Source organism: Apium graveolens, chromosome 8 (genome assembly GCF_009905375.1).
Source record: "Apium graveolens cultivar Ventura chromosome 8, ASM990537v1, whole genome shotgun sequence".
NCBI lineage: Eukaryota > Viridiplantae > Streptophyta > Magnoliopsida > Apiales > Apiaceae > Apium > Apium graveolens.
In genome coordinates this window covers 20403546-20421494 of record NC_133654.1, presented here as the reverse complement: position 1 = coordinate 20421494, position 17949 = coordinate 20403546, and the positions used below count along the sequence as shown (strand labels likewise).

General features: G+C 37.7%; 1 non-coding gene across 1 annotated transcript; it reads right to left on the bottom strand.

Annotated features, from left to right (window-relative positions):
- Positions 1–324: 324 nt before the first annotated feature.
- On the bottom strand, positions 325–431 carry LOC141681343 (small nucleolar RNA R71). The gene has a single exon (XR_012558783.1). It is a non-coding gene; the product is annotated as a small nucleolar RNA R71 (small nucleolar RNA).
- Between the last annotated feature and the right edge of the window lie 17518 nt (positions 432–17949).

Genomic DNA, 17949 nt, shown 5'->3' with positions numbered 1-17949 from the left:
CAGTCAAGCATCCTTCATCCGGCTATTCAAGCTAACACCTTTGAAATCAAGCCGGGCACTATTCAGATGGTGCAGAATTCTATTTCTTTTGGAGGAGCGGCAACTGAAGACCCCAACATGCACATAAGGAATTTTGTCGAGATCTGCAGCACTTTTAAGTATAATGGCGTGACTGATGAGGCTATCAAGTTGAGGCTTTTCCCATTCTCACTGAGGGACAAGGCTAAAGACTGGTTACATTCTGAACCAGCTGGGTCCATCACTACGTGGCAAGATCTTGCGCAAAAGTTTCTGGTGAAGTTTTATCCGATGGCAAAGACTGCTGCTATGAGGAGTGCTCTTACTCAGTTTGCGCAGCAACCTACAGAATCTATGTGCGAAGCTTGGGAACGCTACAAGGAAATGTTGAGAAAATGTCCACATCATGGAATGCCGGATTGGATGGTGATCACTGGTTTCTATAATGGTTTGGGGGCCCAATCTCGGCCCATGCTCGATGCAGCAGCTGGAGGCGCCTTATGGGCTAAAAGCTATACTGAGGCGTATAATCTTATAGAGACGATGGCTGCAAATGAGCATCAAAACCCAACTTAGAGGATGACGTCAGGCAAGGTAGCAGGTATTCTGGAAGTTGATGCAGCCACCGCTATTGCAGCCCAGCTCCAAGCACTATCAATGAAGGTTGATTCTCTGGCTACGTATGGAGTTAATCAAATAGCTATGGTTTGTGAGCTTTGTGCAGGTTCTCATGCTACGGATCAGTGTTTTCTTGTCAACGAATCTGTTCAGTATGTGAATAATTATCAGCGACAACAGCAGCCTGTGCCAGCGACCTATCATCCTAACAACAGAAATCATCCAAATTTCAGCTGGGGGAATAATCAGAATGCTATTCAGCCACCATATCAGCAAGGAGTGAGTAAACAGTTTAACCCACCTGGATTCCAGCAACCGCAGCAGTATGCTATAAGGCAATCATATCCTCAACAGGGAAGTGCAGCTGCACCTACTAGTGCTGATTTTGAGGAACTTAAGCTGTTGTGCAAGAGTCAGGCGGTTTCTATCAAGACCTTGGAAAATCAAATCGGTCAATTAGCCAATGCAGTGCTCAATCATCAACCTGGCACTCTTCCCAGTGACACGGAAGTACCAGGCAGGAAGGAAGCTAAAGAGCAAGTCAAGGCTATTACCTTAAGGTCTGGAAAAGTAGCTGATGCTGAAAAGGCAAAAGAAGTAGAAGCTGAAATTAGAGGTGAAGAATCTAAGCAAAAGGAGAAAGCGGCGGAACCAAGGAAGACTACTGTTGAACACACTCTGCCTGAGGCTAATACAGGGGAGAAACAGCTCTATCCTCCACCACCTTTTCCTAAGAGATTGCAGCAACAAAAGCTGGATAGACAGTTCGGGAAGTTTCTGGAGGTGTTCAAGAAACTTCACATCAATATACCTTTCGCTGAGGCTCTGGAACAAATGCCCAGTTATGCGAAGTTTATGAAGACTATTCTTTCAAGGAAGGTGAAACTGGATGACCTTGAAACCGTTGCTCTCACGGAAGAATGCAGCGCTGTTCTGCAGCAAAAGTTACCACCAAAACTGAAAGATCCAGGAAGCTTCACCATTCCTTGCACCATTGGCAATCTGACTTTTGACAAGTGCCTTTGTGATTTGGGAGCAAGCATTAATCTGATGCCGTTGTCGATCTTTAAAAAGCTAGATCTGCCTGATCCAAAACCCACATACATGTCGCTACAATTGGCTGACCGTTCCATTACTTACCCAAGGGGCATAGTTGAGGATGTGCTCGTCAAGGTGGATAAGCTCTTCTTTCCAGCAGATTTTGTTATTCTGGATTTTGAGGAAGATAAGAAGATTCCCATAATCTTGGGAAGGCCTTTCTTGGCTACTGGTCGTACCTTGATAGATGTACAAAAAGGGGAACTTACTATGCGGGTCCAAGATCAGGATGTGACCTTCAACGTATTCAAGGCAATGAAATTCCCTACAGAAGATGAGGAGTGCTTAAAATTGGATGTGATTGATTCTGCGGTTAATTCGGAACTCGATCACATGCTAATGTCTGATGCATTGAAAAAGGCCTTAGTGGGGGATTTTGACAGCAATGATGAAGATAGCAACGAGCAATTACAATATCTGAACGCTTCTCCCTGGAAGCGAAAGCTGGACATACCATTTGAATCTCTTGGTACTTCTGACCTTAAGAACGCTGAAGGGAAGCTCAAACCATCAATAGAGGAAGCACCTACCTTGGAGCTCAAGCCATTACCTGAGCACTTGAGGTATGCTTTTTTAGGTGATTCATCTACGTTACCTGTTATTATTTCATCTGACCTTTCAGGTAGTGAGGAAGACAAGCTCTTAAGGATTTTGAGAGAATTCAAATCGGCTATAGGATGGACCATAGCAGACATCAAGGGGATAAGTCCTTCATATTGTATGCATAAAATTCTGCTAGAGGAAGATAGTAAGCCAACTGTGGAATAGCAGCGAAGACTGAATCCCATCATGAAGGAGGTGGTGAAGAAAGAAATTCTGAAATGGCTAGATGCAGGCATCATTTATCCTATTTCTGACAGCTCGTGGGTGAGCCCCGTAGAATGTGTACATAAGAAGGGAGGTATCACTGTGGTCGCAAATGAAAAGAATGAGCTCATCCCTACTTGAACAGTTATAGGATGGAGAGTATGCATGGATTATAGAAAATTGAACAAAGCCACAAGGAAGGATCACTTCCCTCTTCCATTTATTGATCATATGCTTGACAGATTGGCGGGTCATGAGTATTTTTGTCTTCTGGATGGTTATTCCGGGTATAATCAGATTTGTATTGCACCAGAGGATCAGGAAAAGACTACCTTCACTTGTCCATTTGGCACGTTTGCTTTTCGCAGAGTTTCGTTTGGGTTATGTGGCGCCCCGGCCACCTTTCAGAGATGTATGATGGCTATATTCTCTGACATGATTGGAAATAATGTCGAAGTGTTCATGGATGACTTCTCCGTCTTTGGACACTCATATGATGAATGTTTGAATAGTCTGCGCGCCGTACTCAAAAGATGCGTGGAAACTAATTTGGTGCTCAATTGGGAGAAATGTCATTTTATGGTGCGTGAAGGCATTATCCTTGGACATAAGGTCTCTAGCAAGGGTCTGGAGGTGGACAAGGCCAAGGTGGGAGTCATTGAAAATCTTCCCCCACCTAATTCTGTGAAAGGAATCCGTAGTTTTCTTGGTCATGCGGGTTTTTATCGGCGATTCATCAAGGACTTTTCAAAGATATCTAAGCCGTTCTGCAATTTGCTTGAGAAAGATGTGCCTTTCAAATTTGATGATGAATGTTTGGCAGCATTCGAGACTCTCAAGAAGAGTTTGATCACTGCACCTGTTATTACAGCACCAGATTGGACAGAACCGTTTGAGATGATGTGTGATGCAAGTGATTATGCGGTAGGTGCAGTTCTGGGACAGCGCAAGAAAAATCTCTTCCATGTGGTCTACTATGCGAGTAAGACTTTAAATGGTGCCCAATTGAACTACACCACTACTGAGAAGGAGCTTTTGGCTATAGTCTTTGGTTTTGAGAAATTTCGATCTTATCTGCTTGGTACGAAAGTAACAGTATTCACTGATCATGCAGCTATTCGCTATCTGGTTTCCAAGAAGGATTCGAAGCCGAGACTCATTCGTTGGGTGCTTTTACTTCAGGAATTTGAGTTAGAGATCAAAGATAGAAAAGGTACTGAGAATCAAGTAGCTGACCATCTCTCTAGGTTGGAGAATCCCGATTCTACTTCACAAGATAAGACGTTAATCAATGAATCTTTTCCGGATGAGCAGTTGTTTGCAATTCAGGAGGAAGAACCATGGTTTGCAGATATTGTAAACTATCTCGTCAGCAATATAATGCCTCCTAATTTGACATCCGCTCAAAAGAAGAAGTTTCTGCATGAGGTGAAGTGGTATATGTGGGATGAACCATATTTGTTTAGACAGGGAGCTGACCAGATCATCAGGAGATGTATCCCGTTCTGTGAGACGGAGGGGATATTACGAGACTGCCATTCCACGGTTTATGGTGGACACTATGGCGGTGAGAAGACGGCAGCTCGTATTCTGCAAGCAGGTTTTTTCTGGCCTACTTTGTTCAAGGATGCTCATCAGTTTGTTTTAAGGTGTGATCGTTGCCAAAGAGTGGGAAATTTGTCAAGGAATGATGAGATGCCATTAAATGTGATGCTTAAAGTCAAGGTCTTTGATGTGTGGGGAATCGATTTCATGGGGCCTTTTATCTCGTCTTGCAATAATCAATACATCTTGCTGGCAGTCGATTATGTCTCAAAATGGGTCGAAGTTAAAGCTTTACCGACAAATGATGCAAAGGCAGTGCTAAATTTTCTTCATAAGCAAATTTTCACAAGGTTTGGCACACCTCGGGTAATCATAAGTGATGAAGGATCGCATTTTTGCAACCGTAAGTTCACTTCTATGATGCAGCGTTTTAGTGTGAATCATCGAGTAGCTACTGCCTATCATCCGCAAACAAATGGTCAAGCGGAAGTGTCTAACAGAGAGATAAAGCGCATTCTAGAGAAGGTTGTTTGTCCGTCCAGGAAGGATTGGTCTTTAAAGCTCGATGAAGTTGTTTGGGCTTACAGATGAGCATACAAAACTCCACTTGGGATGTCACCGTTTCAGCTGGTGTACGGTAAGGGATGTCATCTACCTACGGAGCTTGAGCATAAGGCCTACTGGGCATTGAAGAAGTTGAACCTGGATTTAGATGCAGCTGGTAAGAAAAGAATGCTTCAGCTTAATGAACTTGATGAATTTCGACTTCAAGCGTACGAAAATAACAAAATATATAAGGAAAAGGTGAAGAGGTGGCACGATAGGAAGCTACATCCAAAGTTATTTGTGCCAGGGCAACAAGTTCTCTTATTCAACTCTCGGCTCCGACTTTTTCCTGGGAAGTTGAAATCAAGGTGGTCTAGACCTTTAATTGTCAAAACGGTGTTTCCACATGGAGCGATGGAAATTTTTGAGAATGATCCGGACCATGCATTCAAGGTTAACGGTCAGCGGTTGAAGCACTACTATGGGGACATGGCAAACCGAGAAGTGGTTAGTGCCATTTTGTTGACCACTTGAGAAGGGTACGAAACATCAAGCTAATGACGAAAAACAAGCGCTGCGTGGGAGGCAACCCATGAATTGTTGTTACGGGAACCCTTAGAAGTTAATAACCTATCCAAAAACACAAAAAAAATCAGAAAACAGGGGTTGAAAAAAAAAATTCCAGCCCTGAGCGCCCGCTCAGCTTTGCTGAGCGACCGCGCAGCAAGCTGAGCGCCCGCTCAGTTTTGCTGAGCGACCGCTCAGGGGTCGAGTACCAGAATTTTTTTTTTACAGTTCAGAAAAAAAAAACACACAAAAACAATTTTAGCCCATAAACCCACGATTTGTCCCACTACCCCATCATGTTACCCCTTAATTTCCAAACCCTAATCTAATCCACACCCTATATATACATACACCTATCCTACATATCTCCCACAAAACTTCCTACACTTAAACCCTCTCACAAACATTAAAAATCAGTTCTTACACACTTTTCCTCACGAATCAATGGCACCCAAGAGAGCACGCACTATTGAAAGCAGCAGCACAGTTCCTACTGCTGATTCATCAAGGGGTACTGCTGCAAGGCCTCGGTTAACTGACAGAGCCGCGGAGGAGGAGTACACTAGGCTGTTAGGGAAGCCGATTCTGAAGGAGAGGGGGTTTTTACCATCGGGGAGGGATGGTGAGTTGCTGCCCATGATTGCAGAGAAGGGGTGGATAGCTTTTTGTGAGTCACCCGAAGCGGTACCGATAAGCGTTGTTCGCGAGTTCTACGCGAACGCGAAGGCTGAAAAGAATGGGTTTTCTGTGGTCCGAGGGCTGACGGTTGATTATCATCCTGCGGCGATTCGCCGTGTGATTGGACAGCGAGAGAGGAAGCCCGAGGAGGAGAACTGGAATGAAAAGACTGCTGAGGATTTTGACTTGGATTTGATTTGTGCGACTCTCTGTCGACCGGGCACAGTTTGAACCTGCAGGACCGGCACTAATGAGTATCGTCACTTTCCGGCGATCGCCATGAACAGGTATGCCCGTGCATGGAATGCATTTATTTGTGCTAATATTTTGCCTTCTTCGCATGCACACGAGGTCACAGTTGAGAGAGCACAGTTGTTGTGGGGAATTCTGAATGAGGAATACTATGTGGACCTTGGTGAGTTTATCTACCAAGGAATTCTGAAGTTTTTGAGGGGAGCAAAGCATATGAACATCCCTTATGCATCTACGGTTACGAAGCTATGCCGAGCAGTGGGAGTGAACTGGCCGGCTCATGAGCAGTTGCAGTTGCCAGCAGCTCCGATTGATTCTGGCACTCTGAATGGGATGCAGGAGTGGACCGGTGGTGAGCCTCAGGAGCATGGCCTGGGTTATCATCTTCCAGGAGGGCGTCCAACACGAGGTGCTACTATGGCTAGGCCAGGGCGTGATGAGGCTGGTTCTTCGAGAGCTCAGGAGGGTGCTGGGATGGTTGATGCCCAGTATAGGAGGCTTTCACGGTGGATGGATGCCATGTATGAGACGCAGAGCAGGTTTGCTCAGGAGCTCACCCTTGCGTTAGGGACTGCTTTTCGAGGCCTTGGAGCTGATATCCAGTGGCCAGTTTTTGGTGAGGACTCTGCATACCCGCCGCCTGATACTCCACCCACTGAGGGTGATGATGATGATGACTCCGAGTAGGTATACCCTGTGTTCCTTTCTACTATTTTCACTGAGGACAGTGAAGATTTTTAGTTTGGGGGTGGTAGTTAAGGAATATTGTGTGTGTGTCATTTAGTTGCATATTCATGATAGTTTAGTTCATAGAGTTGCATAATTTATGCCATATAGTTTTTTTTGTTTATTATGAATGTCATGTAGCTCATGCATGTACCATGATCCCTTTTGCAATAATTTATCGACTGAATTGTGATATTGATGTGAGTGTAGTGATAGCATTAAAGTGATATTAAGTTGTGTAGGTTGATATGCATGCTAGAAACAATTGTAAGTCCACTAAGTCTTAGAGAATGCGTAAGGGCTAGATTATTGTTATGATTTGGTTGTTTTCAAGGTCAATCTACTTATTATGCTTAGAATTCAATTATAGGTTCTTAGTGATAAAGGCATGAAAAAGAAAAAAAATTGGGAGAAAAAAAATATGGAAGTTGTTGCTAGTTGTGGCTAGGCGTCAAATGGCTAGTAGCCGGCTCGCATATGGTGCGAGTAGTCTAGGGTTGAGCAAGATGGAGCGAAACGCACTTGCTCAGAAGTAAAAAAAAAAAAAATTGCATAATTGATCAAGAGTGGGCTCTTTGGTATTCGAGTTATTAAGTTCTTAGGGGACTTTGTGCCTAGTGACCTAAGGCTTTTAGAGTCTGGGATCCGCTAACCTAACGCTCGTTACATGGATACCATTGTATAAGTCTTTTGTGGACCTCACTCATTGCACGGTCAAATAAGCATTTGAGTTGTAAATAAAAAGCACGATTTCGTAGTAAGCTCCAGAGTTCTTGTAGTGTTGTATATCACTTTGTGCCTAGAATTTTTTATTCTTTGTATAATCGTAGGATTGCCTTGAGGATAGTCTAGTCATAGTAATTGGTCTAGTTCTGAAGCATATCTGTTAAGCATTTGCACACACCACGTTTCTGGCTGTATGTCCGTTTGCATGAGTTTATTGATCTTTAGTTGTCTAACTGCATTCGTTGGGATGTGGCAATTTGGTTGATTAATTGTAGCAAGGGGGATCGCTGCATTTTCATATAGATTGCATTCATGCATGTTTTTATTTGTTTTTGAGTCTGTGACGCTTGAGGACAAGCATCGATTTAAGTTTGGGGGTGTGATAAGTGGCATTTTATACCACTTAGAGCGTCTTAAAATGGCTTAAATTGGTGTCTTGAAATCAAGTATTTTGTGTATTTGATGCGTTTTTCTAGTGATTATGCATTTCAGGGTTTTAGTTGCATTTCGGGGGAGGAATCATCAAGAATAAGCCTTGGCATGTGTTCACCATTACGAGAGGAAAGAAACGGGCAGATTACGGCGAAGAAACGGAGCAAAATCAGAATTTTTCTAGTAGAGGTCTGAGCGCCCGCTCAGCTAGGCTGAGTGGCCGCGCAGGGTCGGGAAAAGAGACAAATTATTTTAGGACTTCTACTTCTGTTTGGTTTCCACTTCTATGTAATCTGAGTTTTATGAGACTATTATATAAGTAGATTTGAGACGTTTTCACAAGGGTGGATTGAAGAAGATTGTGTTTTTACGCAAGGAGCGAAGGAGATAAGGAAGAAGACCGATTTAGCACACCGCAACGAAGAGGAAGCATATCTTCTTGTGATTCTTGTTTCGTTGTAACGTTGGATGCTAGTTTTCTTGCTTTGAACTTATTTACTCTTGTGACGTACTCTGTTTTAATATAATTAGTTTAGTTATTATTTTCTTGTGTTTGTTTATCATGATTTCATATGAACCCATGATGACGATAAGTGCTATTGTGGGCTAATCGTGATCATGGGGTTGCAACGGATTTATTATGGAATTCTTTAGTTAATTGTTTAGTACTTTAGTGTGTGATGATTGCATGATATCTAGTATTAGTTGTGCGTATTCGTCTTATGTGCGTCGCGAACATATAAGATAGGGTGTTAATCTCTTGTGAAGCGACGGTGGATCTTGAGATTTAGAACTTGCCATGCTAGCATAGGTTCATGTACGTTGTACATGATTAGTGGGTAACTCTAACAGTTTTATTTGCCCTATGTAATCAAAAGGATTAACTTGTGCTTAAATCGTTGTGTTGTCAATTTCTGTAGACATATGGGAACTCAACATAATTGATGACTATTCAACTTCTATCTTAATTGTGGATGCTTGGTAGAATGGTATTAGTACAATGAAAGTTGGCTTTTATCAGTTTCGTGTTATTCGATTAATATCATCACTGTCACATGCTAAAGGTAATAACAATGGCAATAGAAGGAAGTAATAATGAAGTTGTGATCTCATGAGTGTTTTATTATTGATAAATTGAAGTGTTAGTTAAGTGATTAATTAAGTAGTTAATTATAGTTAATATTTAATCAACAATTTTAAGTGTTAGTATCTTAACATTGAGAAGTAATCATACATTGGTGAGTGAGTTAATTAGACAATAATTTAGTCTGAGTCTCTGAGGGAATGAACTAGAAAGTATTCTATATTACTTGCGAACGCGTATACTTGCGTGAATATTAGCGCGTGTTTTCGCCCTAACAAGTGGCAGCAGGAATGGCATGTCACAGCCATTCCTGAGGAGATATGGGACTCTGCCCCACAGGAGGTATTGACACACCTTTTGTTTTTCTATATGGACTACCATCGCCATCTGGAGCGATTGGAGGAGGAAAGGCTGCAAGCTCTACGCCAGCAAGAGCGAATCATCCGACTCGCCATTCTGTTTGTCGAGAGTAGGAAGAAGAAGATGACTTAATCTCGTCTTCTTCCTGTTTTTCTTCATCATCAGCTTTGTCAGGCTTCTTAGCTAGGACTAAGGCTGTTGATGTTAGGTTTAGAAGCTTAGGGAAAATCTTGTATAAGTATTGATGTAATTTCCATTTCATAAATGTATTGTCTTGATATATTAATGAAAGTTTTTTTTTACTTCAAGATTTTGTCTCTGAGTTATTTTATCTTGTGTTGATAAATCCTGATTGATATTCTGATGACCATATAAATTTTGTTTTATATTAAGTTCTGATTCATTTTCAGCACTTACTTATCTAATTTATCTTGGTCATTTTCATGTGATGTATTTTCAGAATATTAATGATGCAGTGAAAAATAATTCAATCAGTGCTAACGGTTTAAATTTTGAATTAAAACTGTTTCTCTTGATAAATGGAACGGTTTTTCCTTGAAACTAGGCAAATGGGTAAGTAATGATTCCTGTTTTCTCGAGCCCAGTAACTGTCCATTATTACTGCATGTCTGACAGGTGTCCAACGGTAACATTTTTGTTTAGAGTATAAGTACAACAGAAAGAAGATTTCTTTAATCTTTTATTTTCTTCATATTTTATCTCTCTCCTTACTTTTACTCTCTTTCTCTTTATTTCTCACGTTGGTTTTTCATACAGACATTATCTCAAACACCTAACAGGCATACTTGAATCTCATTTTTTTTCACATGGCACCAAAGGATTTAATCATTGATGGAGCTAAGTTTGTCCCCAACAACTATGCTGCAGTTCTTAATCACACTGACGCTCCATCTGAATTGCACTTTGTGCAAGATCTTCTTGCACATAGTGAGGTTGGGTATGCATTAACACAGCCTGAATTTTTTTCAAGCCAACAAGTTCTGAGGTTTTGGAGGACTGGACTTTTTGATGATGGTGGTCAACGTGGACCTCCCAGTATTATCTTCCAAGTGGGTGATTCATCCTTTGTAGTCACTCCTGGTACAGTACGCAGGGCTTTACATCTTCCAGAAGATTGTACTTTCTCAATTCCAGAGGACTCAGCCCTTCGGGAGTTAATGGCTGAATTGGGATATGAAAAGAGTCTGACGAAACTTGGACAGTTGAAACGGGCTAATATCAGAAGAGAATGGAGTTTTTTCTTTGATTGCATCACCAAAGCTTTTGGGAATAAATGTTCAAATTTTGATACTATCCCAATTCTGAGTCAGCACATAGGGTATGCTATTATTCATCAAACTCATTTTGATTTTGCAACTGGAATAATTGGTTTTATTGGGGATAGGATGACAGAGGATCGAGATGTTGTTTATTTTGCTAGATTCTGTCAACTTATTTACACTTATTGTACTGATGAACCTCATTTAGTCAGCACTCAAACCCCACCTTGTAAGGTTGCAAAACGATACTTTAATGACCTGGTAAATGCTGATACTAAGAAAAAAGTGGTTAGACCATTACAAATTCCTAAGTCTGTAAAACAGATCCTGGTAAATGCTGATCCTGATACTTATAGATCTGTTTACTCTGATGTCCAACCAACTCTAAACACCCAAAATCCATCAACCTCAGTACCTACCTCTCATTCTACTCAACCTACCCTCAGAACATATCTCAAATCCTATCTCTCCACTTCACAGACTGCTCAACCTTCATCTTCAGCACCTACTGTGAAGCCTTCATCTTCCAAGCCAAAGAGGACAAAGAATCTTCCTCAAACATCTCAAAAGAGAAGGAGGATTGTATTGAGAGATGAATCTGATTCTGAGGAACAGGTTTCTTCTAGAGAACCTGTTGTTTCTGAAGCTGAGAAAGAGATTTCTCAGAAGGATTCTGAAATTGGGGGTTCTAGGCTTCTCAAGAGGCTTAGACGAATGATAGTTCCTGAAACTCCCAAGGAATCCAAATCAACAAGGAAGCACAAGAAACAGAGGGCACAAAGGCCAGTTTCAGATGATGAAGAGGAAACAGCTAAGGAAGGGGATCAGGAATCTCTGATCTCACAAGACAAGAAATTTGCTCCAGTCACTTTTTCTCCATCAACTCCATCTCAGGAAGCTGTATCTGACAAGGCTAACTCACCATCTATGTCTCTTGTTGATCCAGGCACAAGTGCTGATATTGATGTTCAACACTTGGTTGTGTCTGAAGTATTTCTCTTAGAAGCTCCAACATCAAATAATCCTTCCACAACACCTGTTACTGATGCTGTTCAAACTCCAGAGTTATCAACAACACCTTCTCTGCATCAAGATGCTGATGATCAGACTTTAGGTGAGCATCAGGATATGGCTGTTGATCAGAACTTAGTATCAGATCAGCAATTAGAGGATGCTGAAGCCTCCATTGCTACTCACACTGTTGTCTTATCAGAAGATACTGATTCTTTAAGTTCTGATGCTGCAAATGCTGGAAATACTGGTGATGCTGCTCCATCTGTAGATGCTGATGAAGCAGGTCCATCAGGACATACTCCTCAATAGACTCTTCCTAAGTCTGAACTGGTACAGAAGTTTGGAAAATTGATAAGAAAAAGTTCTTTATCAAACAAGAACAAGTTTGGAAAATTGATAAGAAAAAGTTCTTTCAACCTACCATTGACAGGATTGCTTATATTGAGAAAACTCAAGAGAAACAACAAGCTCAGATTGATGACATTCTGACAAATCAAGCTTCTCAGCAATCGCAACTTACTGAAATCCAATCCTCAGTGGAATTACTTATCTCTCTTTTACTACCTGCTGATGCCAAAAAGGGGGACAATGTAATTAAGTCCAAATGCAACACTAACAAGACACTGCAAGGAAAGGATGATGGAAATGATGATCAAGGATACTCTGGAATGGGTAGCGGTCATAGTCAAGGTAGAAGGTTTACATCAAGACAAGCTAGTCACAGGACAAGTTCTGATACTGGGAAAAGAATAAGTTCTGCTGCTGGTAAAAGGATAAGTTCTGATGAACTTCTAGATCTTGATGAGGAAATGTCAAGACAGTTATTTCTTCAAGAAAATCCAGGAATGGACTTGGAAAGTTTAAAGGAAGAAGAGGCTAGACTTAAATCAGAGAAAGTCACATCTAAATCTGAAGCTTCTGGTAAAAATTCACTTCCAAAACTCAAAGGCATTGTGATCAAAGAAAGGACACATATTGAAGCAACGTTGGCTAGATCACAACCACAGATAGATCCAAGGGTAAAGAAAAGGTTGGTGAACCTATCAAGGTTTATGTACCTACAGAAGAAGAAGAAATTACTGATGAAAAGGATGATCTTGCTCTGACTTCAAGAAAAGTTCTTAAAACAACCTCTGACATGGCTCAAGTTGTTCAGAGTCAAGAAATTGTAAGTTCTGATATTCAGAAGAAGCAAGTAACCTCTGACAGAGCTCAAGTTAACTTGATATCAGAAAATAGATCAAAGACACTCTTACCAGGATTCACTAAAGCAAAACAGACTCAATCTTTGAAGACTACTGCAAGTGGTTTTGAAGCAAGAGTAGTTACTAGAAAGGAAGCTAGAGATAAAACTGGATTGGGAAGTGTTGATGAAAGAAGAGTACACAACACTACCAATGATCCAACTTCCTTGAGTGAACCAGGTATTGGAGCAACTCCTGAGAGATTGAATCAACTGGAATCTGTACAGATGGTTTACCATACCTACTTGAAAGAATACATCATGTTGTATTTCATGACAGATGGTAGGGTTTATCATATAAGACAAAATGCCATTCCATTGAAGTATTTTGAAGAATTGGAGCATGTACTTTTCTTACTTCAAGTGGATGACAGAATAACAGAGACTGCTGCAAACTACTTAAAAGAACACATTCAGAGACAGAAAAGGCTTTATTCCGTTAAGTCTGACAGCATATATGTTCCAAAGTACAGAGATCACAATGGTGATATTGTTGATATGAAGCCTAATACTGCACAGATCGGAACATATCTTGGTATTAAGGGACTTGAATTCAATCTGGAGTCTGACAAAGCTTATGTCATAAGATTAGATCAGGAGTTGAGAAAAGCAAAGATCAATGATCTCAGAGCTGCAATCTTTCAAACTGGTGAAGATACTGCAGAGCTTAAAGATGTTAAAAGGAGAATGATTGATGAACTAAGATATGCTGAGAAATGTTTGTTGAAGAACTATCTCAGAACAACTCCTGACATCAGAGAGATCAGAAAATGATGAAGCCAAGTCGAAGATCTACAACTGCTTAAATTCTGATATTTATACAGACTGAAGTTGTTATCAGAAGTTGAAATTGGTAAAAGCTTTAAGGACTGTAAGTTGTAGTTATCTAGTCTAATTCTCATGCATTTGTACTTAATGTTTTTGACATCATCAAATATCTGTTAAACTTGTATATTATGTTAATTTACAAGTTGGGGGAGATTGTTAGATATATTTGATAATGTCATGGCTAATATGTTTTATGTTTAACTTTCAGATCTTACTTGAACAGGATAAATCAGTATTTAACTGTTGATCAGTACTTATACCGGAAGTCAGGACTTAAGGATATCAGTACTTATGTTATCAGGAGATAATCATCAGAAGATAAATATCAGAACTTAAGTGCTGAAGGACAATCAGATAAGGACAATAGCTGATTAAAGGAAAGAAGATCAAGATAAACATAAGAAGAGATATGCATGAAGAAGGAATTCCGTAAAGAATGGAATACTTGGAAGAAAAGATATCTGATTGATATATTTTAGGAAGCAGAATTATATTCCATATCAATTAGCGATTATCTTGTAACTATGTAGTATATAAACACAGACATAGGGTTTACACTATAAGTGTTATCATTATTAGAGAAGATTATTCATTGTAACCCTAGCAGCTCTCGTGATATTTGTTCATCACTGAGAGGTAACAGTTCCATACTGTAACAGAGTTTATTGTTTTAATAAAGTTTGTTTTCTGTTACTTAAGTTCTTAAAATTCGATTTGAGTGTACTATACACTGTATTCACCCTCTCTACAGTGTGTGTGTGACCTAACAAACTCAATCAGGCGATGTCAATAAAATGAGTGACTTCCAAATAAAATTTTGAAATAGTAAAAGTAATTAAAGACTTTCACAATACGAAAGGGATCGACACAAACTACCAATTAGCACATTAATCCAATTAAAGTCACAAATTCATCACACGAGATAAAATATCCATAATTTTATTCCTCCTGCTTTAGAAAATAGCACAAAAAACTCAAATAATAAAAAATAATAACTTCTGAAAATACGGGATATCACACCTGCTATGCAATTACCATTCCATTTAACTCTTTATCCACTCGCTTGGTCATGATCGACTCAAATGATTCACATATTTAATTAAAATATAATACTGTAATCGTCTAAACGATAAGTACTTGACGAACTACTTGTCTAAAACTCTATTTTCTACCCGGGTTAAATATCAAAGTGGTCACTCAACTGAAGATCATATATCAGTTTAATCATCAAACTTAACGGGATATCATTTGGATCACTAAAGTAACAATAAATATCAAACAGATACCTCAAAATATGTGCTCGAGAATTAAAATTTATTTTATGGAGTTCTAAACATTTTTTTTAAATTTTATTACAACCAAATGAAAAGTTATGAATTTATAGTATTTTAGATGATTTTTTGAGATTTTTAAAATTTATCTACTAATTATTTTTATTTAAATAAAGTAAATGACTACAAAATTAAAAATAAATAGTAGATAAATTTTAAAAAATCTTATTATATTATAAAAAATACTAGAATTCATACATTTTCATTTGGTTGTAATATGATTTAAGAAAAATATATAGAACTCCATAAAATAAATTTTAATTCTCGAACACATATTTTGAGGTATATGTATGATATTTATTATAACTTTAGTGATTCAAATGATACCCCGTTAACTTTGATGATTAAACTGATATATGGCGTTCAGTTGAATGACTACTTTGATATTTAACCCTTTTCTACCCACACGATAACCCGTTATACAGAGTAATTACGAAAATCAAATAATCATGAAACCATCAACAGTGGAGCACATAAACATTTACGCAAGAAAGTACATAATTCACATAACACATAGCTCGGTTCGTCAAATGATTCAATATGATATATTTAAAATTGAAATCTGGTTAAAATATGATTTTTCCGAGAAATAATTCACTTGGAAAGGTTTTCAAAATACTCGAACCTTCGACGTAAAAACATTTAGGCCTTGAAATTATTTTTTGAAAGCAGAATAATTTATAGATTCCAGACACGTTCCTTTTGTTTAAAACAGACGAACGGTCTATTTAATATTAATATAATACGAATAATTCAATTAATAATAATAATTGATTATTAAACATTTTTTAAAACTTTATCTTGCATAATTATTAATAATTACATTTTATTTAATTATTTATAAATAAAATTATTTGATTAAATGAATTATTTAACTAATTAAATTAATAAATAATTAACTAAAATAAATTATAAATAATTAAATCAAATTTGAATTTTTAAAATAGTAAAATAATTATGGAATTAAAAGTAAAATATTTAATTATAAAAATAATAACTAAATTGATTTTGGATTTAAAAATAGAATTTGGAATTTTTATTAAAATTTTATTCCAGAAACAGCTTTACAGAACATGTACTCGATTTTTATGGATCAAAATCGGGTCAAGTTGGGTCAGAAAACGGGTAAATGAGTAGCCCAGTAACATTAAGAACTCGTCGGCGGTTTAGCAGAATCTAGCAAGCCTCGGTTTTTACCCGGTGAGTTTGTTTTTAGCTGAAATCTCCTCGCTTTCCGATGTTTTTATATTAATTCAACACAACATAACCAGAACCAGACACAACAATCACAAACTACAACAAAACATCAATTAAATTGCCGATTTCGACAATTTTCGAACTAATGTCGACGAACAATCTAGCCAGCCACCGACCGCTACCAAAACATAACCACACCTTGAGATTTTCGTAGCAAAACGAAGCTTCTAACTATGATAATATAACACAGTAATTGAGACTCACAAATATGAAGTATAACGCCCGAAAAGTCGAAAAATATTGGTGGTCAAAACTCCATCTCTCGTGAACTCGATTCTGAAATCAAACACACAATTAAACACATGAAAGATCGTAAAAAATAATATACTTCTTGCATTAAAATAAACCAGAAATCATTCAATCAAAAAACCTCAATTCAGCACATAAACCCTTAAAATACGAATTGAAAAATTACCAACTTTTAGTTGTTTTTTATGGTAATTGAATCAGAGCTTAAAGAGATCTGATCAATTTGAATACAAACACCATTGGTTCTGCTTTTCATGATCACCTCAAAATCATAAAATAATCCCAAGAACTGAATTTGAAACCCTGACCTATTTTGAGAGGATTTTTCAGTTTTTTTTTATTATAATTTTATATTTTTTATAAATATTATTAATAATTATAATCTATTTATAATTACACAAAAATACCCCTAAATTTATGTAATGCTTAATTATATCATTTAATAAAAATAATTATCCCTAAAGTAATATTTAATGAGGATTAATTTTTAAAATATTATTTTCAAATAAATATAAATTTATACCAAAATTTTCCAAAAAATATGAACTTTCCAAATGTACAAAAATATGAAATGTCTGAAATTCCCATGTTTTTTATAAATTAAAAAAAATGTGGACTTTAACATTCAGCCTTATAATTATTTGAAAATCAAAATATTTTCTAAATTTAAAATAAACTCCAAAAAATATAAAACACAACAATTTATCCCGAACGAGATAAAACACATGCCACGTAAAATACGCTATTAGACACACAATCAAATAACATATAATTTCCTATAACTGCAATTTAACACATAAAAAGTATTCGAGAAATAATATGATTCTTACGAGACCACAAATAACATATTTACGGGGATAAAATATCCACTCGATTCATAAAATTTTATTAAAAATTAAATTTACCGATATTGATGAAATGATCAAACTTTTAAATAAAATTTTTGAAGAATAGTAAAAATAAGTAAATATTTTCTCAAAATCGACATGAATTGATATCGAACTAACAATTAAAATATTGCTCCATTTAATAATGAAAATACATCACACATAAATAAAATGTCCACTATTTTATTTTACCTATACCGAAAGAAAAATCACATAAAATATTAAAATACTAATAACAAATAATGAAAATTTTGAGTTATTACATCGCATCATGACTTTAAGAATATGCTTTGGGATATTGTGGTTATAGATTTCCAAATAAAATAAAGAAAGAAAAGGACCACTAAAATGTAAGCAAGGATAAAAAAAATCAAAGATAATATAAAGAAATAAAGAGTAGGTA